Genomic DNA, 21,922 nt, shown 5'->3' on the forward strand with positions numbered 1-21,922 from the left:
ATAATTTCACATCAATTAAGGTTTTAGTTAAGTCCCCTTTTCTCAAGGTTATAAATTTCAAACTTTTTAATAACAGGCTAAAATGTTCATCTTGTAAATCAATCTGACTGAAATTATAGATACTGTAACTATTTTTGAAAATTTGAATTTATTGGTTTCATCTTGCCAAACAAGGTCATTTTTTTCTTCTTCTAAGACAGGGTGGGGTGTATTAGTACATTCTAATACCTCCCCCTTTTTCCCCCTCTCTGAAAATTCTGATGTGGGTAAAAATTACCATTCCTGTTTCTAATTCTTTTGGATCTTCTTAAAGGTTCTTCATCACCAAAATGGTCTACTTCATTTACATGTTCACCTACCTGTGCATTACTTTCTACATTTTCATCTACCATGTTACTCAAATTCCACTCATAGTCCCTTCCAAAGTCAGCTCTATTATGCACTTTTGGCTTAGGATAGCTGAATGTTATTTTTATATTCATACATGTAAATCTCTATTTTTTTATTTTTCTCCTCACTAACTCTTCACATTTGGAATCAAACATCATCCCTAATGAAAATGTATTTTTCTTTTTCACTAGGTATGGTAAAAATTAGGTCATTTTTTATCTGTTCATTTAATATTTCTATCTCCCTGTTAATAATTTCCTTCTGTCTGTTATTGTCTTTAACCATAGCCTTTAAAACACCCAAACCACATCTGTTAAAAATTTCTAAAAGTTCCTTATGATATAAACTATCAGGCACCACATTGTTTGGGTATTTATATACCCTTAAACCTTTAGGAACAATTTCTTCAACAATACACTGTTTCAGATATGAATTTTCAATATCAAGTATTTTATATTTTAACAAAAGCTTAGACATTTTAGCTAATTTCACTTTATAAGAATCATTCACTTGTAAATTAATTCCTACATTCTCACCATTATTGTCCTTAAACTTGGCAGAATATCTCACTTGCAGCCAGTCCTTTAAGTCCACATTCCCAGAGTTCAAAACAGCAGCAAAAGTCCTAGGGTTTTGTCCTGCCCCCAAGGGTGGGTCCTCAATGTTCGTAGGAACCACTTCACCTCTCAAAATAGCTGGAGTCTGCAGGAATTCATTATTATTATTAGCTCCTTTTCTTTTACTGTTTACTAGAATGTCCGCTTTGCTTAAATCCACACTATTTCTGGTATTTTTGCACCCTTTGGATGCCTGAGGGCTTTCTGGTTCCACCCTCCTGTCAATCCTGACATCATTTCCACCATTGATAGGCTTAAAGGGGTGAGTAAATCAATCAATTGTGATAGCTGACCAATCAGCTTTCTCGTTTGTCCGACGTCATCATTTCCACCCCTCCCTTCTCTCTCCGTGCTGGTTTCACTGTCCATGGCCAAAGCAAACCAAACAAAACCAAGAAAAAGCAGCCACAAGGTACCAAAATGAGACCAATAACCAAATCCAAGGTACCAATAGACCAGAAGCTAGCCGGAAGCCTTTTAAAACCAATTTAATATGTGCATAAAACACAAAGTGAACACATAAATGCAGACACTTAAAATACAGCATTTTCATTTCAAACACTTCATCAGATGTGGTTCTAAGATAAATTGACAGGTTAAATATCTTGCTAGTGAACAGAATGCCCAATAAAAACATTCAATAAAATGAATTAATAAAATGATTCATGAATACTCATAAATATTAATGAACAAATAAAAATTAAAATAGAAACCAATATAGTAGGCACTTAAAATCCTATAAAAACCTGCATAAAACAAGTGATTAAAAGTTATTACATATTTAATTCAAGTAAGGACCATTTTGAATGGAATTATAACATTAAGTTAAAGAAAGGAAAGTTAAAAGCTCCATAAAAAAGAAACACCAGCTTAGAAATTAATGTAAAACAATACTTTGGCTCCCTCTAATGGTCAAATTTGAAAATTGCGAGCCTGATACAATAAATACTGTTAGAATCCATTAAAAATATATTAAAAGCATGCAAAGAATTTTTATTTTATTTTAGAACTTTGCTGCCCTTAATTTTAAAAGGGGTACAATGGAAGTGCTCTCATTCAAGCCTGGAGGAGAGGTGGCTTGTAATGTAATCTGCCGCCAAAGTTCTTTATATTCTATTCTCTCTTCCCATTGTCCCCCTCTAGCTTCTTTTTTAATGCCTTCTAAAACAAAAAAATGTATAACTAGACTTGACACAGGTTAATGAATTTTTAAAAAGGACATTAGTTTCCTTTCTGTTCTGTATGTCGTAATGGTGTTCGTATATCCTCCTTTTTAATTTATATTTGGTTTTACCTACATAAAAGGGGTGACATACGTCACACAATGCTAAATGTGTTCACTTTGTATTTTGTGCACATATTAAATTGGTTTTAAAAGGCTTCTGGCTGGCTTCTGGTCTATTGGTACCTTTGATTTGGTTCTTTCATTATGTTCTAAATATTTCAATGCAATTTTATATGTTCTTTTATATTTTTTCTTTCTCTACTTTCCTCACATCATATTGCCACTGTAAAAAACATTTTTTATGTTTTTCCTTAATGGTCATCCACCATTCAGACCAATTTTTATAAAATGTTCTCATAGTAATATGATATTTCCATAACTGTATTACTAACCTCTTTCCTTCTTCATTCCATGCCTTTTTATTCCTTTGTCTGTTTTGATATATTCCTTGTTTTTCATTATTTCTAACCATATTGCAAGATGATCAGAAAATTCTGTTTTAACTACCTCTCCTTTTCCTATAACTAAACATTCTGATACTATAAAATAATCTGTTTCAGTTCTATACATACCCCTTTTTTAAGGCGATGATTTTTAGTCCCAAAGTTTTAACGTACCACATCTTATAACTGCTAACATTTTTCTTTTTTTTTTTTTACTCAAAAATGTTTTATTGAAAAATATGAATTAAATAACAAAGAAGATAATGACCATAAGTATGAACTTCACATCAATGAATAAAAACAAATATTTAATTAACAACAAAATACAGTAACATCAACTATTTACAAGGTGTCTACATGAATGAGAAAGATGTCAGTTATATTAATTGTGTTCATTATTGTTTCGATTTGTGAATTTCATAGTGTTAATTTGTTGTTTATTTATTTAACAGATTCTTGAGTTTGAGCCATGAATTTTGCACAGGAGTTGTTCTGGTGGATCTTCCTTTGATTGATAATATTTCTAATTGACAGGTTACGGTTGCAATGTTCAAAAATTCTTTTATTGATGGTGTTGAGACATTCTTACAATTTTTTGTGACTACTTTCCTCGCAAAAATCAAAAGAACTCCAAAGAAATGGATAATCATTTTCCTTGACACATGATGGAATTGGCACATTGAAAAGGATTAAGGAGCTATTTAACATGAAGTTATCAGTGAATAATGCTTGCAAAAAAATTAATATCCTTCCAAAATGATTTAATTATCTTATAATCACAAGTCATGTGCTGCCAGTCAGCTCTAAGTTCCAGACCACATCACCAACATTTGTTTTTTTTTTTAATTAAACATAAGTTCAACTTTGTGTGGAGTAATGAAAGTTTTACGTAGGAATTTCCAAGAGAATAATTTCCATTTTAAAGACATTGTGGTTTGAGATGAAGACGAAATCATTATAATCGTGTCACTGCTACTAGGGAGATGATTATTAATAGCCCTAAATTAATTTCAATAGTTATCTTTACAATCACTTGTCTTTATTTTATTGATCTTATATATTTTAGTTAAGTCATTTTTCCATAATGCCCTGATGCATCAGTAATATTAATAGCTCTACAAATTTAGGTATCTCTTCTTTAATTGATGTATTCATCAGCTTTATTTTTTCTCTATGTGTAACTACAATGTTGTACCTCTAACCACATATCTTTATGTATGTTACATTTATTCAAAATATAATCTAAAGTGTTTAGTGTTTCTTTATTCATAAACTGATACCAGTATATTAATTGTTTATAACCAAAAACTGATGTCAGTGAGCAAATGCAACTGTGACCAAAACCAAAATTCACTGAAAGCATCCAAATGGAGAACTAGCCAAAGATAAATGTTTATTCACTCCAAAAAAGTAACAAATAAATGCGTGATTAATGCTTTAAATTAAAAGCTGCGTTTTTGTAAAATCTTCACTCCACAAAAGTAACAAATAAATGCGTGATTAATGCTGTAAATTAGAAGTTGCTTTTTCGTAAAATCTTCATCTGATGAAGATTTTACGAAAACGCAACTTTTAATTTACAGCGTTAATCACGCATTTATTTGTTACTTTTGTGGAGTGAATAAACATTTATCTTCGGCTCGTTCTCCATTTGGATGCTTTCAGTGAATTTTGATATTAATTGTTTATCTTTAAAAGCATTCATTGTGAAAGTATTAAATGTGTTAATATTATTTTGTGTGAATGCAACAGGAAATGTCAAAAGTACCCAGGCTTTGTATTCTGGATCTTTGTATATAATGTTTTTGACATTATTCAGTGTTGTGAAAATAAAGTTTGAATTTACCACTATATTTTGGTGTTCTAAAATAAAGTCCTTTAGGATCCAGAGAAAGTTATTGCTGATTAGATTATTATGGCATTCATATTTTCTGTGATTACTTTTTAAGTAAATACTTTCATGTATATTTCCAATTAGCATAATAATTATTGTTTGTCCAATAGATGATAGTTTTTATAATACTTGAGATTGAGTATAATTCTGCATTAGGCAGATCTATTCTTCCATGTGACAACCTCTTATATGATGATTAAGTGCCAGTGTAGATTTGTGGGGATGCTAACATTTTCCTTATATCATTTCCTTTCTTTTTATGCTTGTCTCTTAAATCACAATTAAAACCTCCTAGGTTCATAGGAGGTTACTAGATTAATGGTCCTAGAGCCCTTACAAGCTTAGCAATATTTATCCAGAGTTGCTCCAATTGTAGGTGGATAGGTGTTTGAAGTTCATAGAGGTAAGGGTCTAAGATAGTACCAACTTCCTCTGTCTATAAGAGACATGGGTACTACCCCAGGAGTGAATTTGTGGTCATCCATCTAATGATCTAAGCTGCATTTGAAAAAGGCCAGGGAGGGGCTCTGTTTCATGTGAAATGGAAGCTTGTTCCAGAGAACTGGCAGTCTGTGGGAGATGTATCTATCTCTCCAACATGACCTGTTCATGTCAGAGGCTAGCTTAAGATCCTTGGAGCAAGTGAACTTCCTGCAGTTTGATTTACAAATGTGTAGCATTTCCATCAGGGCTGGGTCAGAGACTGCACTGTAAGCCAGGCACAGGTCACCCCTTAGCAACCTGTAGGAGACAGAACACAGTGACAGAGCTTTCAGTCTTTCCACATAAGACTTGTCTTGTGTACCCTGTAATTTCTTTGTGAGGAAGCTCTGTTGTATCTCCAATTATTGCAGGTTTCTGGTGAGGTACATGTAAAAATGAAAATTGTACTCAATTACTTTTCTGAGGAGGGATATGTATAACTGAATTATAACATCCTTAGATCTACATGAGATGCCTTTACTTATAAGACATGCCACACAGAAGGATTTCCTTACTACTGTGGATACGTGGTGGTCAAAGTTCAGATTGCAATCAATCTGAGTACCCAGTTCAAGCATCACAGGGTCTACACTTGGAAGGTACTGTATATAATGTAATTAGCAAGGTTGCCAGCTTTCCCAAAGGGAATAATAATGCATTTTTTGCATTTATCTTTAATCTGTGGCTTTGGCACCAATCATTTGTCTGAGTTAACCCTGTCTGCAGTATATTAACATTGTTGGAGGACTCAATAATTGCTCCCAATTTGCAATCATCAGCAAACCTGGTCAGCCACAGGCATCCAAGTTTGCCTGGACTTGAGAAATAAATTCTGAACAGTAAGGGGCCCAGCATAGAACCCTGTTGTATGCCACTGGTGACTGGTCTTTTGCTAGAGGTGAAGTCACCCACTTTAAAAGCATGTATCCTGTCGATAAGCCAGTTGGCTACCCATCTGCTAATGTAGGGTAAATTCCCAGTTGGGAGAGTTTTTTTATAATGCCTGTGTGGGGGATTGTATCACATGCCTTGGCTAGGTCAAGATAGTTGGTATTAACCGTCTTTCCCTCTTCAAGGGCCTTGGTGACTTTCTTGATGAAGTAATCCATGTTTAACAGGCATGATCTACCTTTAATGAATCTGAACTTGGTTGGGTCCAGAGTATGGAGATTACCTATATCCTTGTTAATAAGGTCCATAATCATTCTTTCCATGGCCTTGCAGATGAGGCTAATCAAGCTTTTGGGCCTATAATTCTCAGGGTCATTTGTTGGTCCTCCCTTGTGCAGAGGGATTACTGTTGCTGTCCTCCATTCTGCTGGAACATAGCCAGTCATCAGGCTGTGGTTATACAGGGATTCAAGTGAGTCTGTTAAGTCATGTTTTAAGTTGTTTAAAAGGCAACCTGGGATGTTGTCTGGTTCCATTAATGCCGTATTTTTATCCTTAGAAAGCACTGAGATAACCTTCTGTCTTGAAATAATAGGCTGAAGAATGGTGGCAAGTATACTTTGCGGGATGACTAGAGGTGGACAGGGGGGTGAAGTTTTCTATTATTATGTCGGTTAGCAGGTTGGCTATTACCTCCAGTTGAGTGTGGGTGGTGCCATCAACAACCAGTTGTGAGTTTGATGGGGTATCTGGTCTTATAATTACATTGAAGGAGACTGATTTATGGTCTGATTTCACCAGGGAGGACATCACATGGGGAAGTGCAATGCTTTCTCATGTTAGTGAGTACTATGTCCAGGACATTTAAACCTCTTGTGGGTGTGCTGACTAGATATTTGCATTGACAAAGCCCAAGAACCTCTGAGCCAGCATGTTTGTGGTCATGTATGTTTCCCATTCAATGGTAGAATAATTAAAATCACCCACGAGTAAGGTATTGGGCTGTATGGCAAGAGACTCCAGTAAGTCCAAGTATGCGGTATCCCTACTACAACAGGAGGGGGTGGGGACATCGGAACAGGACATGAATGGTTGTGACACTATGATGGATAATCAAACTAATAATTTTGTTTTACAACCTGTTTCCATTTGTTACAATAGTGACCATGATTTTAAAGTGCTTAATTTTTCTTCAGGTTCTGTTGATAGGAGCTGCCTTGATATGTTTGCAAAAGGTTTCACCTTCATTCCAAGTAGGTCTATGGATGTGGTTAATGCTTTAATCAATTTGAAACAATATGTAAGGAAACTTAATTTTTGAAATTATATTTCATAATGTGCATAGTGTTACTATTTAGCAATTCCTAGCACATTTAATCCTCCAATACAAACCTCACTGGAACTGTCTGAAAAATTATGTGAGATTAACATACAGAATATTCATGTGTATACTTTACCAGCAATTAGTAATGTTAACCAGTCTGAAAGGATGAGTTAAAAAAGTTTGAGATGTAATAAGTCCATCAGAATTATGAAGCCCGATAAAGGGGGAGGGATTGTAATTATGGATAAGTGTGATTATGTTGTAAAAATGAGGGTGATTCTTACTGGCACAACTTATGAGCTCAGTTCATTGAATCAGTTGAATGGGGCTTATAGACTAATAGGGGTGAGTTGAATGATCTCTTTACTGAGGGCAGTATTTCATTGAATGAACTTAACTATTTATTGCTTCACTCCCCCATTACCCCTACTATTTTTGGGCTTCCCAAATTGCATAAAAGCATTGCACAGCCCCCCCATGCATCCAATAGTGGACACTAGAGGTTCCATCACACATCGACTGGTGAAATTTCTTGATATTAAGTTGAAGGGTTATGTGATGGCAGAGCCTTCATTTGCAAGGGACTCATGGACATTTTTGGATAAATTGGATCAAGTGGCATATAAGGATGAATATAAGGATGAACATAAAGGATTTATATTCAGTCATCCCACATAGACTTGTGGTAGAGTGGTTTTGTCACTACCTGTTTGTTAAAGGGGTTCCAGAATTGGAGATTAATTTGTACAAACACCTGCTTGAAATGGTCTTGATGAATAATTTTATCCTTTTTGAGAAGGAATTGTTTCTACAAAATCAGAGTATTGCAATGGGTTCAGCATGTGGGGGACGGTATGCTAATATTGTAATGCTTCATTGGGAGAAGGTATACTTGTTTGATTCTAGTTTTTTTCAGTACTATCAATTATACACAAGATTTTTGGATGATTTATTTCTTTTATGGAAAGGCCCAAAAATGAGACTGAATTATTTTTAGAATATATTAATGGGAAAATAATTTTCTGAAGTTCACCCACTGTGTGAACGAGGAGAGGATCTCATTTTTGGATGTCTTGTTTTGTAAGGATCAGGTTAATGGTAGGTTTATTTCTTCAATATTTAGGAAAGCATCCTATTCAAACTGTTTTCTTCACTTTTGCAGTGCCCACCCATTTAAACAGAAGTGTGTTGTTCTAAAGGGACAATTTATATGTGCAGCCAGAATGGTGAAAACATTTGATTTATTTCTGGCTGCATGTTATGTGAGGGTATGTTTTTAAGGCGTGGTTACCCCCCGGTTGATTAATGAGCTTACGCTTGAAGTTGTGAATAAAAGGGAAAGGGGTTCTTTAAGCCTATTCTGGGTAATGTTGTTTCCTGGGTGGGTGACACAGGACCCCAAGGTGCCCATAATACTGGGGCATTGATTAGAGATATTCAATCTGATAATCCCACATCATGGAATGGGGGCAGTGACTGTAATAGTCATATAAATAGAAAAGTGCCTTCATTTCTACATTTAATAGCTCAAGTAGGAAAACAAATGATATCTTGGAGAAGAACTGGCAGATGTTGAAATTTGGCAGGGAGATTAGGGGTAAAATTAGTGATGGACCAGTTATTATTTCTGGAGGGTAATAATTTAAAGTATTTGTATGACAAAAATATTGGGTCTGTTGTAGATGGACATATGAAGAAATGTGTTTTTTGTCCCTATTGTATGCACATTTGAGAGATAGGAGGAATTATGATTAATAGTTATAAATTTAAACCAGCTGGTAAGTTTACTTGTAATGCAGAGAAAGTGGTGTATTGTGCTTTGTGTATGTCTTGGACATGTTTCTATAAGATAGAAATAAAATTTAGGAGCCATATTTATGAGCACTTGAGGGATATTAAAATTAAGAAGCACACAAGTGCTCTGTCTAAACACTGTGTTCAATTTGAAAATCATATTTTAAATTTTTTTTGTATTAGAAGCCCTTGAAGTTAGTGACAGAGGTAGGGCATGGCCTCTGCTACTTGAAAAAAAGAGAGTTGGTGTGGCAACTTAGGCTTAATACGATGCATTGGCCAGGTTTAAATGAGCAGGCTTCTTTAACCAGTGTTTTAAAACTTAAAGCTTTGGTGAGATAATTTTTTTGTGGGGGCTTGTTTTCTTTAGATATATATATATATATATATATATATATATATATATATATATATATATATATATATATATATATATATATATATATATATTTTATGTATAACACTTGCTTAATTATTTGTTTTTTGGTGTATATAAAATGTGATGTATATTTTTATACCTTGAAAGTATTATAAGGTTTTATATATATTTGTTTTGCTTTTAAGGCTATGTAAATGTGACCTACTATTCTTGATTTACACATGTTGGACAAGAAGGTTTTTAGGGGGTATGTTGCTTTAATTTTTTACTTCCTGTTACTGTTTTGTATAAACAATAAATATATAGATATATTGTATATGCCTTCATTTCTACATTTAATAGCTCAAGTAGGAAAATAAATGATATCTTGGTGAAGAACTGGCAGATGTTGAAATATGACAGGGAGATTAGGGGTAAAATTAGTGATGGACCAGTTATTATTTCTGGAGGGTAATAATTTAAAGGATTTGTATGACAAAAATATTGGGTCTGTTGTAGATGGACAGATGAAGAAATGTGGTTTTTGTTCCTATTGTATGCACATTTGAGAGATAGAAGGAATTATGATTAATAGTTATAATGTTTAATTATTTGTTTTAGGTGTATATAAAATGTGATGTATATTTTATACCTTGAAAGTATTATAAGGTTTTATATATTTTTTTGCTTTTAAGGCTATGTAAATGTGACCTACTATTCTTGATTTACACATGTTGGACAAGAAGGTTTTTTAGGGGGTATGTTGCTTTAATTTTTTACTTCCTGTTACTGTTTTGTATAAAAAGGAAGTTGTGCTGTGTGAGTTTATCTGATGATGATTCATGGTGAATAGATGAAAGTGCTAATCTTTTGTGTTAATAAATGTGTGGTTCTACTTAGAAGAATAATTTTATGTCTTGCAGTGTTTCTACTACCTGCTTACTGCAATTTGGTGTTTTGTTGATGTATTTCCATGGTTCGATGCTTGTTTCAACAGTTTGTAGTTTTTCCAGCATCTTTTGGTGCTGTATCGTACTTGTCAGGTATGTGGTATACTTTTCCTGTGTCATGGTGGAGGACCTATAGCTACCTATTATGTGGTAGGGGGCTTTACCTATAGTTAATTGGACATGGAGTAGCTCAAGAGAGTCATACTGTTTGACCAGTCTTGAGATGTACTTATCCTTAATGAAGATGAATACACCTCCTCCTTTGGTTCTTACATGTTCAGTTTGTGGTCCGAATATATGGAAGGGATTGTAGCCCTGCATGGCCAGGGTGCTTTCAGTGCCTTTGAACCATGTCTTGGTGACTGCACAGATGTCAGCATCTTCCGAAGTGAGGAATGCTTTGAGGAAGTGCAGTTTCTTGTTTAGACTCCTAGCATTAAGCAGCAGTACCTTGAGTTTATCTAGAGACGATTTTGTTATGTTGGGAGGTTGGCTATTTTGGCACTGCTTACAAAAGGCAAATAGGGGTGGCAAATGCCTTTGCCAGTATCCAAAAGCCTAGAGGAGACAGGTGCAGACCATCTCTGGGAAAATAGCATGGCCTGTTGACTATGTCTTCCCGGGCTGAAAGATATCGGATCCCCTTGGACTGACACCAGAAGCTAAGTCAATTATTAAAGTCAAGCATTTTTTGTTTGTATTGTGGCATTATCCTTGGTGAAGGTAGAATGCTGCTTAAGGCTAGGCTTATACCTGCCTGTGACACATAATCTGAGAGCTCAGTCATGTCTCTTTTCATACAGTCTAGTGAGGTATGTCTCAAGTCGTTCACCTGCTACATGGACTGTGATGGAGTCATACCAGTACTTGTGGTTGAATGCTTGAGTGACTTGACAGATCCTGGCACCTGACAGGCAGCTAACCATAACCCGTTCCTTATCCAACCCAGTGGGGGAAACATCTGTGTGTCTCACAATGGAGTCACCTTTGACCAATACATTAGATTCTGTGATGTTATGCCTTATGGGCTTATTTGTTGAGACACAAGTTTGTGTGTTATTATGTGTTGTTTTTTTTCTGCATTGTTATGTGTGTAAGTGGTTTCCATTTGGGAGGAGTCTGATCTTTTGGTAAGTTACTTATGAGTACCTTTGGATATGTGGGTTTATGTGTTGTGTCATTATTTAGTGTGGTATGTGTGTTTGTGTTGACAACCTGTTTGGTATTCAGTTTGTCTTTATGTGAGAGTCTTGACTCCAGTTTCATACTGTAACTACACCTCTCACATAAAGTATTTGTTTCAGGATTAAGTGGATGTCAGTATACATGAGACCATTACTACATTGCCCATGTCTATCAGGCTGACCAGTGAGATGATGGGGAACTGCCCAGTCATGATAGCAAGCTCTTATTGTATGTTTTATTAGGGAATGGAATGGGGTAATATGACAGAACTGTGCTGGCAGCACAGAGACTACAAGAGGGACCTATACTTTGTGTAGGCTGATATTGATTAATAAGGCAATGCTGCTCATTGTGTAACTGGGTTGCTCCTAGAGCAGAAGAAAAGCTTGAAAGGGATTCACTGACAGCTGTTTAGGGAAATAAACTGAGCTTCTAGGCTTTTGCATCCATACAAGGGCACTGCTAACCACCACTGCATGAAAAGCAGCACCACACAAACTTGAGGCTTAAATATGAGCAAAGAGAAACAAGTTTTAAGCTAACTACCAATGAGGAAAGCACAGAATAAGACTTCCACCAGTGGTTCCCAGCTCAGACAGGCTAGATCACACACTTCTGCCACAAGAGTGCAGAAAAACACTTTCTTAATATACAATAGCTGGTTTAGAGCCCAAGTGTAACACAACTACACAAACTACCTACAACAGTCCTACAACTAACAGACACAATGTAATATAGTGCAATTAACTAGTTAAGGAGACAATATAGTTTTTATTTTTGAAACTGCTAAATTATAGTCACAGTATATAAGAGAAGTGCAAATGATACTTAGAGTTAAAGCCCTTTTGGGTGATGCAGTGGTGCACTGGTTAACATTGACACCTCATAGCAAAAGGCGCTCCTGTTCGATTCTCAGCTGGGGTACCTTCTGTGTGAAGTCTACATGTTTTCCCTGCATTTATGTGGGTTTCCTCTGGGTAGTCCGGTTTCCTCCCACATTCCAAAGACATGCATCTGAAGCATTTTTGCTCTGGGACACCATTGAGAATACGGTCTGTCCTAGTTGGACATTCCTGGTCAATAAATGTAACATAAATAAATCAATAAATACATTTTGTGTGCTTCCAAGGTCAGATAGACTAGGCCTGGGATTCATGAAGCTTGTGCCAGGCCCAGGTGTAGCGTAGGTGGTATAATGCCAAATATGGCCACCGAGTGATTCAGGTATGATCCAATTCCATGTGCACTACCAGCGTACACCAGATCTACGCAGCTCTTGGCTCAGGTATGCTAATCACCCCATGCGCAGTACTGCAGCATGCAAATGAAGGTACATAGCGATTCATGAAGTGGCGTAGGAGTAGCGTAAGCCTACAGAAATGTAAACCAAAAAATATGGTTTACATTTTGCCAAACAGAACATCGGAGCCATGAAAGCAGACCAGACTCATGTATTACAAAGTTAACATATGCCAATGGCTAAATATACAGCCAATGGCATAAGAAAAGATGCACAACACATAACAAATAACATTTAATGGCCACAGTAACGCAAAGTACAACCACAGGGCATGTGTGTGCAAATGGGAACACGAGGAAAATATATACAAATGTCATAAAATAGCAATGTAACACAAATCATGATTTCACCATAATATTCAATGGTATGCATGCTACACCACAACCAAGCTGCAAGGGTTTCTAAGGGCCTGTGACAGTGTTCGGCGTGGTAACTATGAATTAGTAGTCAATGCCATGCAAATGAAGCAAGTAATAGTGAATCACAAACGTCCCGCCAGCCTAAGGATGTACCATACGGTGCAGCACTACAACACCGAGGAGTGGTCTGGAGGAATACATGACATCACAAGTCGGGTGTGCCACTGCAGCTGCAAGCACATTGGAGCAATGCAAATCCGGGCTGCCCATTGCTAAGCAAAGCCGCAGGACAGGGGCGTGGATGTAGGTATAGCTTTGCTTAGCTGAGAGCACACATGGTACCCGAAAGCACATGTGTATGTGGATGAAAATGTGCCCGAAACCCGGTAAGCGGACGCATGTGCCACGCACCACAGCTCAAAAAGGAAGTTTAGGGGAAGACAATAAGCAAATGCTGCAGTAGAGTAATTGGAGTACAACTGATCAATTAACACCTATTAACTCACAGTGGGCCATTGACGGCAGCTAACAAGGCTGCTAGCAGCAACCTGCAGAACAGGATAGGGGAGGTGTCGGATTGCAAAGAAAAGAGAACTGTAACCGCAGAGCAAAGCAAACCTGCAGTAGATCGGCTATAGAACACATTTTGCAAGACAATCCTGGTTCGGGAAAGTACAAAACAAGAAAGCAGGCTGCTGGATGCATGCCAGACAATGGGAGGGGAATCGTTAAGAAAAGTTAAGGCAAGGGCAAGAGGTAATCCATGGCAGCTAAATGTAATTCAACACCAAAGGCACCACAATAGCAGTATCTGTGGTAAAACACATAAGATAGCCTGCAGCTCCAATTGTACATACACACCCTATGACATCATCAGTGTTCAAAGCACAATAGCATAAAGTGTGAAGGCACCTCACACACACTTGTGTATTCCCAAACACTGCACCATCGGTGTAAACAGACGGGGAACTTCTACAATGTACTTGTTGGGAGCTGCCATAGCTGTGATTCATCACCATGTGTTGGAGACTAAAGGTGTTGTGGAGGATAATGCTGATAACCACCTCAGGCCCCGGAGGAGGAGAAGAGTGTTCAGACAAAGGGTAACCTACCAGGGGATACATGATCTGGAGATAGTAGAGCATTACAGGGTGGACAGGGACATCATACAGCAAATAGTTGAGCTGTGCCAGCCACGCCTGAGATCCAGAAACAACAGAGGGGAACCCATCCCAGTGGACACGAAGGTATGTGTAAGCTTGAGAATACTAGCCACAGGTACCTTTCAAAGGCCAACTAGAGATATCATGGGGGTCTCACAGGCATCAGCATCTAGGGTACTCCACCAGTTCCTAGATGCCATGTTACCACATGCCATTGAGCATATATACTTCCCCCGAACTCAGGAGGAGTTGGCTAGTAATATGCGACTCTTCCACCATGTGGCACACTACCCGGAGGTGCTGGGTGCAATAGACTGCACACGCATGCATATCAAGTCACCACCCGGTGAACATGGTAGGCGCTACATAAACCGCAAAGGATACCACTCCATCAACTGCCAGGTCATGTGCAATGCCCAGGGCATTATCACAGACATGTGTGCTGGCAGCCCTGGAAGCTACCATGACTCCCACATCTGGCATACCTCACAGCTGTATCAGGTATTTGTCAGGGGGGACATCCCATATCGCCACCTTGTGAGGGATGCTGGTTATGCACTGGAACCATGGATGATGACTCCCATCAGAAATGCACACACACCCATGCAAGAATGCCATAATGGAGCACACGCACAAACCAGAATCATCATAGTGCATGTGTTTGGGATGCTGAAATCATGGTTCTGTTGCTTGGACATATCTGGTGGAGCCTTGCAGTACTCTCCATGCATGTGTGCCCACATCTTTAGAGTATGTGCCATGCTACATAATATGATCCTGCGGAAACAGCTGCAGCAGGGACATAATGGTGAAGGCCCTCACAGCCCACTGCAATTGCCAAGGCCATCACAGGCACAGAGGGATTCAGACCACGAACACCCTGTGCCAGCCCCAGTAGGCAGATGGAGGCATGCCCAATATACCCATGCCTTGGCAAAGAGGGAACATATAGCACATACACTGACAGTGCAGGCCCCTATGGACTGACACACTTCTCCACCTGCACACACAGTAAAACAGATGGCACACACACATGACCACCTGTAAATTGTAATGTATAGGTGGCCTACTGTGAATCCTACATAGGCAGCCCTCAACTATTGCACATACAACAGCTAATAGAACAAGGAAAGTCAACACCTGAACAGTAAATGAAGCTAACAGCATATGTTGATACTGTATGTATAGGTTCCTAGGTACATCGGTAGGTACATGCCCGATTGTCAGAGGCCATTCATCAGCCTAGGCAAAATGTGTCTGCTATCACCACCCCATCGATTAACTAACTATCCCTCTGTGGAGCAGAGCCAATTGCGGGATCCATGTGTGTAACCACTGTTCCCCACCTACTCTGCATGGATTCCCCTGTGTGTTAATGAGGGCCTCCATATAATGTAATCAGGGATGTAGTGCCATAGCATGGGGAGTACCCATGACAGGTATCTGCCACCCCAGCATTCCCCAGTTATGGTTGTGTCAAGGTGTAGCACATTACAGTGTGTGGCTCACTGTGACATAGACTCCCAATGCTGGAGCACATCCATTAAACATCACTTGGACATACCATTAATATGTAAACTAACTGAGTTACACATTTGATTGCAGTATGGAGGAACAGCCATAGTACAGTCCACATACAAAACACCATAACACTTGTACAAATCCCAGATGACCAAGTGGTAAAGCCACTGACTGTGTCGTGCATGTTCCCAGTTCCACGTCCTGCAAGGTCCGTTATGTAATCCCGATGGCACGAATAATGGATGTTGGATGCAGGTCATTAGAGCATGTTTAAGCACATGTTAGCGGGTTTATGTGGCGGCAAGTGACGGTAAGCATCGTTTAAACATGACTACATGGATATGCGCGAAACAGGTCTAAGCTTTGCTGAATTCCACGGAGATCACAGTCAAAGATGTCCAGAACAGGTGAAACCAGCATTATTCACCCTTGTTCTAATAGTGCCTGCTCTGAGAGGTAAAACAACCACTGCCAGGAGTAGAACACACAACCATGTACACAATCACCTACCACTAAGCTACCTGAGATGAACCAACTTCAGGTGTGTATTGTGACAGGTTAAAACACAAAAGGGTGGAGTTCAGGAAACAGTATACACTGCCATCACTCTCTCTCTCTCTCTCTCTCTCCCTGTCTATATATATATATATATATATAAAATAGGGATAGAAAGGGTGATAGAGAGATGTATGTCGATATATACGGATATACATATATCTGCAAATATATAGACAGGTTAAGGTGCAAATAAATAGGATACTGCCAACTACCGAATGCTTTACATACCGACACGCATAATCACGAGGCTTAAAGACCGAAAGACCACAGTACCGGAACACTAGAACCGCGAGTACTATTATCACAATGTTAAGGGACATTTAGTTATTGCTGCTGGTGCTGCGGTCCAGGTAGGTACTGTGTTTAAGTGTGGTTCCGATTGCTGTATTGTGTGAAAGTGCGTGTTGAGAGTGCGGTGTGTGTTTCCGTGGGAGTGTAATGTGTGTGTGTGTGTGTGTGTGTGTGTGTGTGTGTGTGTGTGTGTGTGTGTTTGCATCATGTGTCTGTTTGTGTAAACTCAGAGGTAGATTATTACAGTAGTTGTGGTCATAGCTGGCCTTAGGCATACGGTTACCACCTGTCCCACTTTGAGAGGGACAGTCCCTCTTTGGGCAGTTGTGTCCTGACAAAAAATATTAAAAAGGGCAAATGTACCGAGATTGTAGGACATAATTATGTCCCATATGTTATGTAATAGTTGCATTAAATAGTTATTCCTGTATCTAAAATACGTAAATGTTACAAGAAACATAATAAGCAAATAAAGTGCTACAAGAATAAGGTTTTATTTAGGACAAAAGTAAGTTCTATCCTTTGTACTGACAGTGGGTATGTGTCGGCCTCTAAACCTCGATGTGTGTCCTGCAAATGTCCCACTATAGCCATTTGAAAAGGTGGCAACCCAAACCAAAGAGGTTCAGTCACCAACACAACTGCAATGAGTGCAAATATTGTATTAATGAAAGTGTATGCAATGCATACAGTGGGAAAAGGTATTATGCAGTGATGTCTTGTTGAGCATTATAACGCTTGTAGAAATTGTGTGTACTGCTGTGGGCCACAAGGTAAACACCTCATACACCACAAGGGATGCTACATAAGGGCTTTAAACATAACAATTTCACTCCAGCCACTGTCGGTGGTAGGGTTTGTCCCACAAGTACGTGCCATAACAGGGGATAGTATATGTTGATATACTGTAACAGTAGGCATATGTATGGGTGTATAACGAAAATAACATGCATAAGGTGGTCCTGCTGTGCAATTATGCTTTATTGTTTCAAAAATGTGAAATGTACAGTATTGTAGATAGATATGTCAAATATTTTGCATAGCATTACTGTTATATTATGCAAACATAAGGTATGTCTATTGGAATGTACAAAACACAATAACAGGATACATATGGCTTGTAGTCACCAGACAGTGTAACAGCATGATAGCTAATTGAAATGGAAGAGCTACTCAATTATCCATGCACAAAGGACATGTAATAGCTTCATAGATTCATAGTTAGGTACTATGCTGTCTGGCCAAGTCCATTTGTAAGCCCAACCACAGTGTTTTCACTGGCGGCACCTCCCTAGGTTAGTGTCCTGTGCCTGTGAACAGCAGAGCCATTTGTTTCCTGCACCTGTGTACAGTACAGCCACTGCAGTGATCCCTGGCATACATGTCTGTTCCCCATCCACCCATCGAGGTATCTCATGAAGAGTGCTAGTGAGGGTCCCTGCCTGATGTACATAGGAATCATGTTCCAAAGCATGGTGAGTGTCTGGTTCAGGAATGTATCCCTCCAGCACGTCCTATTCATCATTGCATTTGGGTACATATCCCAGAGCATGTTGCTCTCAGTGGCTTTTGCTTATGTTGCTTATGTGGAGCATATCCATCAATATTGTTGTGGACATGGGCCTTGTATGTTCAGCAGAGGTCACCTCTGAGTATGCAGTATGCAAATGAGTACAGTTGGGGTTTCTGTAGTTGTGCTGCATACGTCATCCTTCGGAGGTGAGTAATTCTGTTGGTGTGTTAATGTTGTGGTATTTAAAGCCATTGCTGTTCCATAAGATACACCCCAAATAGGGTGTTGTACCCTTGAACGTGTTTCATAAGTCAGGAGTATAGAGGTACAATGGTTGCCTTTGTTCCGGCTACAAACCCATTACAGATTAGGGTGGCCATGTAGAAGGATATCCACGCCACCTTGGCAATATGGTTATCAAAGGAGTGGGTGCTATCTACGTGTGTACTAAGATCCCTTATAATGTCTTATGTATGTAGGGGACTACCACCTATGTGATAGTCAGTGGGTGATTGCTGTAATCCAAAGGGGATGTCTATGCACCTTGTGACATGCTACTTGAGGCCATGTTACTGACACCAGGTATCCGTCACAGTGACACCCTTATAGAGGGTGTCTGTATTAGCTGGTGAATCAATCATGGCTCCTAGTTTGCAGTCGTCTGGAAACCTATTCAGGGAAAGTCCTTCTGTGTTAGACTGTACCTCAGGGAAGCATATACCGAACATGAGGGGCCCTATGACCGAGGACTGGGGTACGCCAATTGTAACTGATGTACAGTAGGAACTATGGTATGCTACCCTCACTGCATGTGTCCTGTCTGTGAGCCACTTTGCATAACATCTCGAGATGTATGGGTTGCTGTGCAGGTGGATGTGTATATTGACAATACCAGAATGGGGAACGGTGTTGAAAGCCAATGAGAGGACAAGGTAGGCTGTGTGAACCTCCTTACTGTCATCTACTACCTTGGTAACTGTCTCAAAGGACTCCACCAGGTGTAGGAGCCATGGTCTGGCCCTAACAAATCCAACCTGGGTGGTATCAAAGGTTTGGAGGCCACCAATGTCTCTATGAATGACTTCCATGATGATGTTCTCCATAGCCTTGCAGAACAGTCTAGTCAGGCATATAGGGCAATAGTTCCTCTGGTCCATTGTGGTGCCACCTTTGTGGAGTGTGATAACTGTTGCTGTGCACCATTCAGAGTCCACAATGCCTGATACAAGGCTATTAGTGAATTTGGTGCCCAAGTGGGGAGCCTTGCCATTCTGAGGTGTGTGTAAATCACAGCCTGGGATGTTGGACGGTCATATGGAGTTTGTGTTCCAGGCTTTAGAGAGTGCAGGTTTGAACTGCGTAGTTGTGACCGCAGGGACTCTGCATTGTTCCTGTATAGATTTGGGCCCTTTAGGGTGTGAGAGGGGTATAAAGTTAGCATTGAACCTATCTGCTAGGATGTTGCCAATATCAGTCAGTTCTGTAATTTTCCTGCCTAACTGTTGAATGTCAGAGCAGATGTGGGTATTGCCATCGAGAGTAGTGACATACCTCCATAACGCTTAGTGGTAGTCCTTGGAATGTGTCACAGTAATGTTTACGTAGCTAGCTTCGGAGGATGTGATAAGGGATCTCAGATTCCTACTGAGGCTGACCAGGGAGCTACCCCACCCATGGGAGTGTACCCTACTTTGCAACAGTCTCCTTCTTCTGTTGTACATTATGTCCATGGCAGTGGACCCCCAGAGTGGCGTGCGTTATCTGGTGGGTACCATCATGGCTCTGTTTGGGATAGCATGATCCATGCAGTCATGTAAGTGCTAATGAAGTGCAGCTGTGAATGTTTCAGCATTTGTAACTATATTGTCCATCTGCACGGGTGTCATGACGTTTACTACTGCTGTCATACGAAGCCTGAAGTTGGCTGTGTAGAAATATTGTACTGTGTTTTCCATGAAGGGTGTGGTGCCGTGATGTGGATAACATGGGTGATTAGCATATGTTCGGAACTGACCAATGAGGGGATAACCCCAGGTATGGAACACCAGTCACACATGTTGGTAATGTCCAGGTCTAGGATATTGTTGGCCTTGGTGGTGGTGTGTATAGGTTGATCCAGCCGATTGGAGGTTATGAATCCCCAAAAGTGTTGGCCTAATGTGTCGGTACATGAGTAGGTATCACAGTTAAGTGTGGGGTAGTGTCAGTCTCACATCAATAGTTCCTGTTTGAACCCTACTTTCCAGTACACCAAGAAATGAGGGCCGTTAAGTGTGGGGTATAGTGTGGAATCTGTAGCAAGCTACAATTTGTATAGCAGTTCTGGCCACAGTTAGTTGTACTTGGATTACCTCTGATGCATTGTGGTAAGCAACCAGCATGGAGGTGTGTACATCCTTGTGAAATATGGACACACCTCCGCCGTGGGTGTTCCGGTCCTGGTTACATGACTGAAAGGTGTGGTCTGCATAATAGCCTGTCAGTGCAGGGGTGCTCTCCGGACCCTAGAAGCAGGTCCCAGTCACTGCAGAGATATCGAAGTGGTCCATTATAAGGAGTGCCTCGGCTGAGTGTGTTTGAGATGAAGATGTCAAGCATTGAGTAACATTACCCTCAGGTTTTGCTTGCCTGTACCTGTTCTGGTGGTGAATATGTTATTTGAAATGTGTCTAAAACAGGCAGTATAGGAGCAGCAAGAGCCTAAGTTGTTATCCATAATCCCAGGGCTGACAGGTGCAGGTCATCTGTGCCAAAGCATTGTGGTTTGTCGACCATGTCATTCAAAGCAGACAGATACTGTATACCCTTGGAATGACACCAGAAGCATAGGCAACTGTTGAAGTGAATAATTCTGTCGTTTTACTGTATTATCAGTCTGGACTAATGCAGAATGCTTCTCAGGGCTTGGGCGATACCTGCCTGGGCTACAAGATCGGAGAGCCATTGCATGTCCCTGTACATGTAGTCCAGGAAGTTACATCTCAGGGCATTCACACTAACGTGGAGAATGACAGTCATATTGTACTTGTTGAGGAGTGACCTGAGTGCATAGGTTATGTTGTGGATCCTGTTACCCGACAGCCAGATGAAAGTGACTATCGCCTTGTGTAGCCTGCTGAGTGGGACATCAGTGTAACTGCCTACAGAGTCACCTATGACTAGTGTGTTGGGTATGTTATAACACCCTATTGGCTGTAGTTGATGGACACACATAAGTCTGTGGGCTATAAGTAATTGGTGTTGTGTTTGGTGATGGGGGCTGCCTCTGTTGCCTACACAGAGTAGTATGGAGATGCTCCACAAATGTTGTAGTCTTACTATGTGTGGCCTGTGGTGGTGGAGATCTAGTGAGACTATGTGATGAGTGGGGTGTGCTGCAGATGTTTAACATCTCCACATGATTGTCAGGTTCAGTCTGGGTTGGAGAGAGCATTACCTCCAGCATGGCTACATATGTGCATCTCCCACAGGCTGTAGTGTCGTATGTTAGGAGGTGAGCATTGACTGTGTACATGAGACAATTGCTATATTGCCTCATGTTGCCCATATTCATCATATAGACAGGCAATAACACTGGTAATTGACACTTGGACATGCCTGTATATTCAACCATTTCTCACAAGATATGTGAGGTAAGTGTGTACAACAGCTGTTGTACTGTAA

The sequence above is a fragment of the Protopterus annectens genome, chromosome 10.part0 (genome assembly GCF_019279795.1).
Source record: "Protopterus annectens isolate FY-2018-M chromosome 10.part0, PAN1.0, whole genome shotgun sequence".
NCBI classification, from domain to species: Eukaryota; Metazoa; Chordata; order Ceratodontiformes; family Protopteridae; genus Protopterus; species Protopterus annectens.